At 29.8% G+C, this 11,301-nt stretch overlaps 1 pseudogene; it reads left to right on the top strand.

The window, feature by feature from the left end:
- Positions 1–425: 425 nt before the first annotated feature.
- LOC121392183 lies at positions 426–3,383 on the top strand (annotated as a pseudogene).
- Positions 3,384–11,301: the final 7,918 nt, after the last annotated feature.

Below are 11,301 nucleotides of genomic sequence, written 5' to 3' on the forward strand. Positions count from 1 at the left end.
GTTAAAACAACTAAATGATGATCATGATCTGCTGATGATTTTTTTTTGTATTGCATTGTTGACATATATCAGTTTAGTGATATTTGAAAGACACTTAACACTTCTGTATTATCAGATTATCGGATTATATTGCTTTAGTAATATGACTTGTAATGTTTTTCATAGTTTAATTTAGGAAATCTATATAATGGCTAGGTAAACTAGAAGTTGACAAGAGGTATTAAGAAGTATTTTTAAGTACAAATTACTCCCTAATTTGTACAAACTAAAGCATTATTTTCTTTGTTTCATTAGATCTCTCAGATGATTCTGAAAGACCACGACCTCTTGAGATTGTCATCTCTAAACCTGAACACAAGTTTGAGCTCAACCTTGAGAATTTGGAGAAGATATTATGTAGAGATGAAATATATTAATAAACCTTTTTTGTTGTTGTTGTATCTGTGGCTGGTTGCATTTAGAAAAGGCAAATCATTTGTTTTGGACTTCTTTCTAAGATACCTCAACGCTAAGGTCCTTAAAATAATATACATTTTGTCAACACTGTTTAGTTAATATTTATTTCTTTACTACTACATGTAATGATAGTCAGTTATGTGAACAACACTGTATTTAGTGGTTTGGTTTATGTGTGTAGAGTTCTCTACTAAAGTAGTCATCTTATGTTCACATTTCTATCATAGACACTTCCCTTTGCTCCATTAATAAGTGCCTGTGGCCTTTGATATATATATTAGAGAAGTGTGTATGTTTCTATAACATATGGTTGTGTTTATTTTTGAACTAAGTAATGTTCATCCTACTTGAATAATACACACATATATTTTGGGCGATACCAATTCTATTTGTACATCTATCAAGAAGATGGTGTAAAGGTGTGACAGGTTATTGAGCCATTCCTTAGTATGATGCATTGTTTTTAGACAGGTGTTTGATGCTGTTTGTGTGCTTTTGTATAAATTCAAATTTGCACTTATTTATAATAGTGTTTGAGTTCTTAATAATGATGTACAGTATACTAGTATAATAATCCTGACTGTATTTGTTCCCTTTTTTTTCCTTACAACTACATCTTACTAACTGGATTGAATTTTTCTTTTTTTTGGTTGTTTTAGAACAAAACAGATGATAATTGGCTTGGTAGCAATGATGAACCTCTCACTGGGTTTTCTTGGAGAGGAGGAGTGGAGAGACATACCCACTGGAATTATTATGTGGAGTGAACCCTTTATAATGAAGTTACCTTCTGGGAAACAGGTACAATCTATACCTGTAGCATATAAATTACACTTTACTGTAATAACAATTCATGGAATACTATAGTGGTTAGTGTACATGTATGTAATCAATCTTTGAAAAGGTTTCAATGGAGTAATCTAAGTATTGTTGGGATGAACATGCCAAGTAAGTTTTGATCTGTTGTACCTTCTACTCTCCTCAGCTGACATTTTATATTGCAATCTGGTCTGCTTTTCAAACAGTGTCTTTTCTAAACAGTTGCTTCAACCACCAGCAGCTGTCTTGTTACTTCCTGGGAATTTTGATCTGGTCGTTGAGGACCAGGAGTATTTGTTTTCTGTAGCAAATTAGTAGTTAACAGACTTGACTACCATTGACCAGCTTTAATGTCAATTGACAGATTGTGTGGAAATTTACTAAACAATAAAATACCATAATAAACTCTAATATCTATAGATTGAGTCTGTGTGTTGATTCTAGACAACTTCTATAACAACTTTGAAAATGTGCCACTTTTATTTTGTACTAGGTTTGCAATATACCTAGTGGATACTCAATGGAGCATTTTGATAACCAATCTACTGTTAAAGACTGTGCTATACCATTTTTTGCACTAAGTACAATGATCTCATCTATGCAAGTAAGATCTATATATGTGTAATTTATAGCAAGCATTTATTTCAGTTATTAAACTAAGTTATATACAGCCATAATACTGGTGCTTTGTGTATTGTATTTTAAAGTACATGACTTCTCTAACATATATCATAATATCTCAATGTTATTTTCTCTTCTTTAGGTTTATAACTTGTCAATGATGATTCATGAAAATGATCTTCACCATCTTCATGTAATACATACATTTAGTAAATATTTATTATTTACATAATATACACTGTGTATTAAGTGATCTTTCTCTTAAACTAGTTATTCACAGAATATGGGAAGATTGGCATTAGATGAGAGTGACTTTAAAAACCATTTCAGGTAACTACTATATCATTACTTTAATTGTTAGTGCCGACCATTTTTTCTGCTTGTTTAATACTACTGTACTAAATAATAGCAATAATTTTGGTGAATTAAAATTTATATGGACTATATACTAATATAATACTAATATTACCTCTTCACTATTATTTCATTCTTCCTCTAGTCATTGTGTTTCCTAGTACGAGACTGGAGCTACCCTTATGATCATCCTTATGGAGATGGTGGTGGAAGGGCTACCTTGAAACTGTACTAAGGTAAAGATTGAGTATCTAAAATTTGGAATACAATCAAAACCTGCTATATGAGATAAACAGTTTAACTACATATACTTTATCACTACCTCTTAATAGTTGAAGTAGTAATATACAAGCATTATGAGAATGGTGTTTTACTTTTATAATATTAAGTAACCTACATTATGTCTCCATTCCTTGACTTCATTGAATTCTAATTGAATTCCTGATATTTAATCAAAAACATTGTTAAGTTACATATAATCATTGTACATTATGTATTATAGAAGAAGGCACATTATAATGATTGCTATATGCTTATTTTGATATATAGCTTTCAGAATCTCAACACGAAGAGATCAAGTTAGTACGCAAACACATTCGCCTCTTGTTTTGACTCTGTCACTTGTTACCTTATGCCACATCCTGGTCTTAAAGTGGCCACCAATCCTCATTTTGATGGTAGATTAGGCAGGTAATATATACACACATTATACAATCTAATTTATTTTGATCACTTCCTACTGCTCTCCTTTAATTTCTAGATATTGAATAGTGAATTCAAACAATATTTATCAAAACTTGTCCCATTTCTGTTTGGCTCCTAAAAATTTAGTTCGAAAGAGACTCAATGGTAGTGATGTTACTGGAAAAGGCTTACTTGAATGTTTTAAAGTAAGTAGACTTGTACACAGCCACCTGTAATGCACACCAGTAGAGTCAGGATATTTTTAAAGAAGGGAGAGCTCCTTTAATTATTACACTAAGTATTGTGTTATTTTAGGCATATATCAAGATCTTTGAGAGTGATAAACTACCTGAACCCAAATCAATGTTACAAGCAAACAGCTGAAGCTAATAACCTTGCGGCTCAAGCATCTGCCTTTGATCTTTACAAGCAACAGAGAAATGGAAGAAGTGGGTGTGGCAATAATAAATACATTAAGTGTTTATCATACTTTGATTATACTTTATAGTACAGTAACAGTGTATAGTATAAATAATATTATTATACTCTGATCTTACATCATGTAATGATTTTTTTGTTTGTTTCTTTAGTATGTGGTGCTGACAAAACCCACTTAGCTCCTGAGAAACTCCAAGAGGAACATGAAGCGATTAGAATGACATGTTTGGAGCAGTTTTTTAACGTCCCCAAAAATGGCGGGGACATATTCAGTTCTGAATACATGCAAAAACACTTGAAATAATGATTGATGAAGCTTACGGAGAACTTCTTTAAACGCAACGAAAGCAAGCATTTAATGAATGCATATCGGACACCAGCTACGACACTGTTTGGGATTTATCAATGATCCTATCTTATATTTTATCAGATTATTCTTGATTTATTTGGGATCCAATCTCTCTCTCAGACAGCTGTCTTAGGGTTATATTTGCCATTACTACTAATTACTGTGTGGATCTATGTACGATGATAGTGGACCTTTGAGGGAAATAGGACAAATAATTGATAAGTTTTTTCAGTCAGTAATTTGGGAACAAAGTAATTACTTTAGTAATCTATAATAGTGTTTGTCCATATTGAAGTGTTTTTTTATTGAGTTTGTTATAATGTGTGTTGGGAGTAGTGTTCTGACTATAACAAATTTTGCTGCCACACCCACTCATGATATGAATTTTACTTTACTAATGTCAGTCTTTGTACTTGAACTGCAAAAACATGAGATGGCTTTAGTGTTTAATATCAATGGTGGTATGGTAATATTGCACAAAGTGACTGTCAAACCTTTTGTTTAAAAGAATAAAGTAATCTAATTTTAATTGTTCTTTTATTTGTTGTTATAGGCTAATACAACCTGTTTATTTGATATTATTAGAGAAAGCGTCTACAAAGAGTGATCAGTATAAGTGCTGCTACTAGTGAAAGAAAAAGAAATCAGAATAGCAATTTTTTAAACTAATATATACTAAAACTTTAATACATTGACTACAATTATTATTATATTACTATTAATATTATATCACATGTACTTGTTGTGATTTTTCATTTAAATTTGTTGTAGTTAATTAGAAATAATATATGGTTTGAAAAGACATTACTATGCTCTTTTATTGAATAATTATTATTCACATACATAAACCTTACGAATAACATGAAAGGTATAGAATGTTGGGACATTTCCTCATTGTTAAAATAAACAACTGAAAATTATTTTTTCAATTCATGGGCTTCATTATCAGTGACTATTGTTATTGTTAGTACATACCAGCTAGAACATATTGTCTCTTTTTGTTGTATATATCTATCTCAATGATGTATGTCTCATATATATTTTATATCAATTATATTATTTTAAAAAGTCAAGTACTAGTGTTTCCTAAATTAATTTAGTTTTAGTTGTTCAATTGCTTTTGTGAATATTTTAGTTGTACTAGAAATCAGTTCATAATAGTAAAGATCTTTTGGTTATCATTTTATAACCATAAATTGCGCAAAAAATTAGTCGCTTAAAAAATCTTTTAATCTTGTCCTTAAGAGACCACTAATGAGTATCAATGTTATACTAGTAAACTGATGTTAGATTTTGATAATATGCATGCTGCCATAAGAAATAAATGTTATTAAGAACAAATGTAGTTTACAATAATGGTTTATTGTGTAATCTAAAATTCATTTGTGTTACTGCGCACTAAATAATTGTTGGTATGCTTGTACTATTACAAAAACATTCAAAGAGAATTATTTATATTATGAGTAATTGACATGAATTTTGGATTTCAATAACATCCACTAATTTAAGCTACATAATAGTTGTCAAAATAAGAATGATTTAGTTTTTACTTTTAATTTGATTCAAATTTCTAAAATTTTTGTTGTAGTTTTATTTTATAAAAGTATTAAATTTACTTTTAGTTTTATTGACTAAAACAACAGTACTTTAAACATACACTGGAAACACAATAATTTTAAGATCAAGAAATAAACAAATATAGCTAGGTCTATTGTGTTCAAAATCTACTTTTAAAATAACAGTTGCAAAATTATTAGCATATTGTTTTCCATTTTCAAACTGTCTTGTTATTCTAACAGACTTCATGTTATACATCTTTACATGGGTTTGGAGGCAGATTTTCTCTCTATTCTCTATGTCATAACAGCTTAGAGCAAGTAATCCCTCCTTTTGCAATTCCCCCATAGCAATCACTATAGAAGTGAACAATCATAACTTATTAATGTATTATAAAACATGACATATGTCCATGTACAGACCTCCCATCAAGAATACGATAGTCAAAGGCACAAGCTACAAAAGTAGCCACTATATTATTGTACAATTACTACATTTTATTAGTTTAATTAAAGGATATAGTAAGGGCATAATTCTATTATTGAAATTCTGGAGTTGATATTATCTTATAATATATCTAAAGTTAGTATTATTCCTTTATAGTTAACGTTTACTACATCTCAATTAACTTGTTAGTATGTATATTATAACTATTGAATAACTAGGTTGTCTCACATGATGTTCCTTCCTATAAACCCTGTATTACATTGACATGTAAGCTACCTACATTGTTTATACAGGTAGCATTTTGATGGACAATTGTGGGCTTCAGTGTCACATTCATGGATATCTTAAACAGATATTGTAAAGAGTGTTGTAAGACATTTAGTATAACGAAAAATACTGAGATTTTTTTAATATTAAGGGACACTGAATAACTACCAGTACATGATGTTCCATTTCCTGTAAATCCTGTATTACATTGACATGTAAAACTACCTGCATTGTTTATACAGTATGCCATTTTGATGGCAATCATGACTTCCAGTGTTACATTCATGGATATCTATAAACAGATATATTTAAAGAATATCATAAAATGTTTTGTATGACAGTAAAATGCTAGATTTTTGTTAATATTGATGACTGCTGACATAACTAACCGTACATGATGTTCCATTTCCTGTAAATCCTGTATTACATTGACATGTAAACTACCTGCATTGGTTTATACAGGTAGCATTTTGATGGCAATCATGACTGCCAGTGTTACATTCATGATATCTATAAACAGATATATTTAAATAATATCATAAAATTTTTTGTATGAAGTAAAATGCTAGATTTTTGTTAATATTGATGACTGCTGATAACTAACCAGTACATGATGTTCCATTTTCCGTAAATCCCTATATTACATTGACACGTAAAACTACCTGCATTGTTATAACAGGTAGCATTTTGATGGCAATCATGACTTCCAGTGTTACATTCATGGATATCTATAAACAATATTGTAAAGAGTGTTGTAAGACATTTAGTACAACACAAAATACAAAATTTTTTTGTTAATATTAAGGATTACTGAATAACTAACCAGTACATGATGTTCCATTTCCTGTAAAATCCTGTATTACATTGACATGGTAAAACTACCTGCATTTTTATACAGGTAGCATTTTTGATGGCAAATCATGACTTCCAGTGTTACATTCATGGATATCTATAAACAGATATATTTAAAGAATATCATAAATGTTTTGTATGACGTAAAATGCTAGATTTTTGTTAATATTGATGACTGCTGATAACTAACCAGTACATGGATGTTCCATTTCCTGGTAAATCCTGTATTTACATTGACATGTAAAACTACCTGCATTGTTTATACAGGTAGCCTTTTGATGATGGCAATCATGACTTCCAGTGTTACATTCATGGATATCTTATAAACAGATATATTTAAAGAATATCATAAATGTTTTGTATGACAGTAAAATGCTAGATTTTTGTTAATATTGATGACTGCTTGATAACTAACCAGTACATGATTTTCCATTTCCTGTAAATCCTGTATTGACAACTTGACAATGTAAAACTACCTGCATTGTGTATACAGGTAGCATTTTGATGGCAATCATGACTTCCGTGTTACATTCATGGATATCTATAAACAGATATATTTAAAGAATATCATAAAATGTTTTGTATGACAGTAAAATGCTAGATTTTTGTTAATATTGATGACTGCTGAATAACTAACCAGTACATGATTTTGTCCATTTCCTGTAAATCCTTATTACATTGACATGTAGCAAACTACCTGCATTGTTTATACAGGTAGCATTTTTTGATGGCAATCATGACTTCCAGTGTTACATTCATGGATATCTATAAACAGATATATTTAAAGAATATCTAAAATGTTTTGTAATAACAATAAAATGCTAGACTTTTGTCAATATTGAGACTGCTAATCATAACCTGATGGTCCATTTCCTATAAATCCTGTATTACATTGACATGTAAAACTGGCCTACATTGTTCATACAGTAGCTTTTGATGATCAAACATGGTTTTATTAAGAATCCTGACAGACATTGACACGAACTGTTACCAACTCTTCATACATGTGCTAGAAATTTAATTACAACATGTGTCCACTTTTCCATTCATTGATATTTAATATTATTAGAAATACTATAACAATATTAACAGGTGGGACAATAGATGTTTAAATATTAGTAGTGTGTCCAAGAATGTCCAAAGAACTCACCTTCACAAATTGTCCCATTTCCAGTAAATCCTTGACTTACATACACAGTGTTATACCATTAATAATTTGACATGAAGCATTAGAAGTGACAGCCACCAACACATACAATGGCTATATAAAATTAAATGAGCCATGGTCATTACTTGTGCTAATTATATCAAATTCATTAATTAATTTGTACATCCTTCACTACTTCTTACAGAATCTTTTACATAATCAAATCTTTTAATCAAATTAAGAGTTGTCTTACAATCTATCAGCTAATGTATGAGTGGTGTTAACAAAACTGATATTCCATTATATATAAATATACATAATAAACTTGTATTGTGCCATATATTTTCTTGCTTGTAATAATCAACTCCATATTTTTAATTAATAAAAAACACACTTTTATACTAATGTTTAATTCATCCAATAATGACCAGATAACTTACTTACGCCATTACAAATTGTCCCGTTTCCCAGTAAATCCCTAATTACATACACATGTGTAGGTATCCTTAATGCTTTGACATGTAGCATCAGAGTGACAAGTATCAACACATCCACAGCTATATCAATAGACACATCATTTATTGCGTTATTCATTATTAAATGATCATTAATTGTGTTATTTATTTATAAATTATTAATTAATTTAATATACTGGCACTACTCTTACAGAATTCTTGTATACAATCAAAATATGCAAAAAATTAAGAGTTTGTCTTATGATCTATAACTAATGTATGAGTATGTTACTAATGCAAGGTAATAAGCATACTATTTATATAGTAGACTTCTAACACATTTCTTAGCAATCACATGTTTAGTATACAAATGTCACAATATTAGCTTTTTAAGTCTTAATAAACATATCTCATCTTTTATCAACCATATTCCTTATGACCATGACACGATTCCATGCATCATTATAAAATTTTAATTATTTCAACCTAGCTCTGTTAATGATTTAATTGCATTTGACAAAGAAATTACCAATTGTACTAAAGTAACGTATCCTATGAGATAAAGTATAACAAATTGGAGAGTATGTCAATATAGTCAACCATGTGATGGTACTATGAGCTTGTTGTGTGACTAACTACTTGGATGTTTAGTTTTAACAGCATCAATTTCATATTTTGTGGCTTGGGCAACAAATAGTACTACTGAATGTATATGTTCCTTTAAAATAGCACTACTGGTTTTGTTCATTCTGAATAGTATCTATAACTTGCTCATAGTTTTTAGTGGATAATAAACTACAATAAGCACTTCATTTTTTAGTTGACTTTCAGTTACACTTTTCATAAACACTGTTACATCAGTTATGAAGTCACTAACACATTGGTATGTTTTTTATCAAGGAAAAGGTTCTGCAATGTTTTGAACTGAATATGAAAAGGAGAAAGTCTTTGAATCAGTGTTTCTTTATATTTAATTATAAATCTTTAAAATGACATATTTTTTGTTCCTATAAGTTTCATTGATCTACATCTATATTTAGACTAATAATTCATTTTATTATCATGTGTAAAGACTTGTACACCCTTACCCACTAATATAGCAAGTATATAAACATTCTTGTTATAAACAAAGTAATAGCTATTATATACAATAGATATTAATATAGGTTTAACTTCCATGAAATCAATTTCCATGAGAACCACCTGAAGTAAAGTAATGCATGCATCCCCCAATTTAAAAATTTGAAAATACTATTTGATTAGGCACAGTGTCCATTCCTATAATTTCACACTGGAAATGCATACCAAAGTTGGAGAATATCTACCTTTACCCATGTAACTGGACCCAGTGCCAGATATTGAATGTTGTTCATTTGTGTACTTTAATAATAAGATTGAGTATAAAAAATCAAATATATATTTAAAAGATAAATCATCTATTTATATTTACAGAAAATCTTTAAATAAATATTAAGAGCATGCAAACTCTTATGATTTTAGTAAGACATACAACATAGGCCCAAAAATGATGCAGCAAAAAGTCTAAAGATGTATTATTAGCACCCAATAAAGGAAACTGAACATTATGGCGAGTTGGACATTATGGAATGCACATAGTAGGAGTTGACATTCTGGTTTTGTTTGTGTTGAATGTTAATTTAGTTAATGTCTAGCATACTCACTTAAAAGGAAACAATGATTCTATGTGTGCATGTTTGTGTATGTACAAGTAACTATTTGTCATGAAGTTTAAGGATATGAGTGTAGTTAGTCGTTTTAGCTGAGAAACCCATAACTTAGGTATTAACTTTTTTTGAATATGGCACTAAACATGTTATTAATCATTACACAGTTCCATAGATTTGAATAATTCACTTACTCCTGCGTAATCTATCTTTTATAATAACTTCCTCCTCGAATCCACACATGAACCCCGCCTTCATATTTTATACAGGTAGCATAATAGGCACGTTGTGATCTCCAGTTTCACATTCATTTACATCTATTAACAGAATATTATACATCACAAACAGTATATGTGACTCTATTACACTCATACCTTCTTCACAGTATTCATTCCTTGATATCCCGTACCTACAATCACAGGTGTATTGATCAGGAGAAGATCCCATAACTAAACATATTCCTCCATGTTGACAAGGTATGTCTGGTAAAACAGTACTTACTTGCATTCATTATTATAAATGATTTTCATTAGGACCACAAGATAGATTATAGTGACAGCACCTATATTAAATAGAGATAGTAGCAGGTTATAATAATAATAATATAGCTAGTTGAACTGACATACCTGTCAATGCAAAAGAGTAGAGGCAGAATTTAAAAGAGAGCGCCCATTGTCAAAATAATACTTTTATCGATGGCTATCGTTTAAAACTCCAGCAATTATATATTATTATTATTATTCCATAATCCTCAACCACCATTAATGTTTAACCCCCCGACATACATTACAGCCACTACTACTTCCGTTAATATGATCATTGCTAATAGTATTGTAACATAATTATATATTATATAAAATAGAAGAAACAAACTGTATTTGACTGTTCCTCGTATAAAACTCATTGGACGGAATGTCATATTTAGTTTGTAGCTAAATTAATATATGTAAAGTAATTTAAATACAACATATTGTGTTTAACATAATTGAAGTCTATCATAAAATATATCCAGAATCTAGTAAAATTGGTGACACTATCATACTTTTGTTAAGCAATATGATGTTTATTAGAGTCAATGGTCTGTACAGCTCATCCAAATGGTCATCCTACATTTTTAAGTACTTGGTGTATGGATGTATATACACGTCACTACCAAAAAATTATGTGCTC

The sequence above is a fragment of the Gigantopelta aegis genome, unplaced genomic scaffold, assembly GCF_016097555.1.
Source record: "Gigantopelta aegis isolate Gae_Host unplaced genomic scaffold, Gae_host_genome ctg3480_pilon_pilon, whole genome shotgun sequence".
Taxonomy (NCBI): domain Eukaryota; kingdom Metazoa; phylum Mollusca; class Gastropoda; order Neomphalida; family Peltospiridae; genus Gigantopelta; species Gigantopelta aegis.